Below are 2,739 nucleotides of genomic sequence, written 5' to 3' on the forward strand. Positions count from 1 at the left end.
AGAATCACAAGGAGAAACGATGTGGTGGCTAAGTCCCGGACAATATATCTACCGGGATCTCCGATCGGCCGACTTAGACTGATTACACAAAATAAAAATATGAGCAAAAGTATATCAAGACGGACATATACGTTTAGATAATAAGGAAAGCAAGAAATGTATTTTGATTAATCAACCGACCAGTTAGTTAAATGTGCAACACGTGACTGAAGAAAATGTTACATCGACCAATCAATGCTTACCGTTTCTTTCTTTTTACTTATGTTATGTTGTGATGGTTTAATAGCTATAACCTCTTCATATGCGATAAGTAGTGTATTGCATATCAATTATATTTAAAAAAAATAATATTGAGTTTATTTCTTCTCACTCTTTTTACTACACAGTGAATTACAAATAAAAATAAAAGAAAATTTTGTAAATTCTCTAGACCACGGTGCTTAATACCATTGTTTTTGGCTATATACGGTGTGTGCTATAGGATTTCTTGACTGGTTCATGGTTTCGTACAGGCTTGAATCATACGCGAAATTACTAAAAAGAACTAAAGGGTACATTGTACATACACGCCATCTCGTGTGAGTTCCATTAGCGGGACCTATAACTCACATCTTCTGTGCAGGATCCTCTCTATTGTCTATGTTTCTTCCTTCTTTACCTTTTTGATATCAAGATATAAATAAACTATTTTCTATTTATTATTCAAAACAGGAGTTTTCTGATACTAAATGCCTATCCTAAACTGGTGCATGAAGTTTCGAGTTTTCCAACAAGCTCAAACTTGATCGCGAGAATGTAGCCCGGTGAATATGATTGGACAAAAGACAAATAAACAGTTGATCCTCACTAAGTGACAATTTGTTTGGGGTATTTTTATATCACAGCTGATTAGTGTACTGATCTGCAGGAGATGGTCACTCACTATGATGGTATGTAGTAGAGATTATTTATTCTTACGGTTTCCGAATATGTATGGAAGCATACTCTAGAAACTTTGTACGGCTCAAAACGTTGGATTGCATATGAAAATTGTATCTATAACTAAAAATGACGTATTTCATAACTTTTGTGTGGAAAGGTTTTGGGGTAAATAAATCGACTATTAATCATCTTATGACTACTTTTTAGAGCACCTATGTGCATTTACAATTGCAACTGGCCTGAGTTCAAGTTTGTAACTGAAAGCGCTTACAAGACTCACTGAAAGCACGCATTTATTTCAAAATCAAAATGATAATAACACACTTGTGGAGATTACGTTTTGTTTTAAACATTTTATTGATATATTAACTTAGGCTATCAAAATGCAATACCACGCCAAGCTTATTTTTAGCCTAGAAATAATATCTGATATACTCGTTCCCCGTTTATTTCCGGATTGGAGATGTATGGCAACTGGAGAATTGATGGGATTAACAATGCGACCGGTGAATTCAGAATAAAATCGCTTCACGGATTTTGTACATTGTCATAAACAATAATTATCACTGGGCAAATTAGAAATTCAAGAACCGCCTGATGGAATCGTATCAATGTAATGGTAAAAAATAGCAACCCACCCAAAAAGACGTTCATTGTTCATGTTACGCATTGCTTTAGGCTATTAAATAGTTTTCGTTCACACCAACTTATTGTCTGTTTTGCGTAAATCAAACATTCTAGTGCCCAGGCTGAAAACAAAATGTGATTACATGCGTCATGTTTAGTCGATGTAGTGAGTCTTTCAATACCGTGATACGAATAAAGTGACATCGTTGATTTCTTTCTTTTGACACAGGGAATGCGGCTGTGGAAAAAAGAAAATATGGCTGATGCAGGTCAGATTGTAAAAGTAACCAAATACTTCAAAAAGAGAAATCCAGATGAAATCTCAGTCAAGAAAGGTTCGTTGTCATGTCCATGCTGCCTTCATCACATAAGGGTTTGTTTAGAGACTTATAGAATAATTCTTAACACTTCCATTGGTTATCTAGCTCTAAACAAGTGACAAACAGGGTTTCTAATTAATTCTCTTTCTGTCTCTGTCTGTATGTCTGTCTCTCGTTGTTAAAAACAAATGAATTAATTAAAATGCATATCTAAAGTGACTGTAATAATCAGAAAAAGAGTATGTATTGCGAAGTGAAACATTTTGTTAAAAATTTAGTTTCCTGAATAATGCTATATAAGCCTATCAAACTTTCAATGTCTTCAGAAACATTTAAGTGTTCATTATTTGGTTTTGCTCGTCTTTTCAGGGATGTCTCTCAAGTGTCTAAGTCCTCCAAACAAGAATGGGATGATATACCATCACACTGTATCTAAACTTCCGGTTAGAAAGAGGACGGGGTTATTTCCAGTTGAATGTTTGGAAAAAACAGAGAAATGAATTTAGATTCCACGACTTGTAGTCAATGACAGAAGGATGAATTATTTGACTGTTTTGCAAAGATCTTAACTTGTACATGTACCAATTTGGTGGATAAACTGATATATCAAAACTCTTGCGTTCTTCTTTCATTTAATAAAATACAATATAATCCAACTTCAATTTTCGAATCCAGCCAGGACACTGTTTGGGGTATTTTACAGTCGTCGCGCATCTATATATATAGTAATTGGGCCAATCATTATGGTCTTGAATATAATTTATATTATTGCAATGAGTGAAGAATGCTAATTGAAACCGGCATTACACATTAAATGGAAAGCAAATTAATCTTTAAATTCAGCCTCATTGATTTGCATGAAACAACGAAG

At 34.1% G+C, this 2,739-nt stretch overlaps 1 long non-coding RNA gene across 1 annotated transcript; it reads left to right on the forward strand.

The window, feature by feature from the left end:
- The first annotated feature begins 1,581 nt into the window (after window positions 1-1,581).
- Window positions 1,582-2,388, forward strand: LOC149786788 (uncharacterized). Its single transcript, XR_016425224.1, has 2 exons — window positions 1,582-1,883; window positions 2,238-2,388. It is a non-coding gene; the product is annotated as an uncharacterized LOC149786788 (long non-coding RNA).
- Window positions 2,389-2,739: the final 351 nt, after the last annotated feature.

The sequence above is a fragment of the Sinohyriopsis cumingii genome, chromosome 12, assembly GCF_028554795.1.
Source record: "Sinohyriopsis cumingii isolate HCF-2022 chromosome 12, ASM2855479v2, whole genome shotgun sequence".
NCBI lineage: Eukaryota > Metazoa > Mollusca > Bivalvia > Unionida > Unionidae > Sinohyriopsis > Sinohyriopsis cumingii.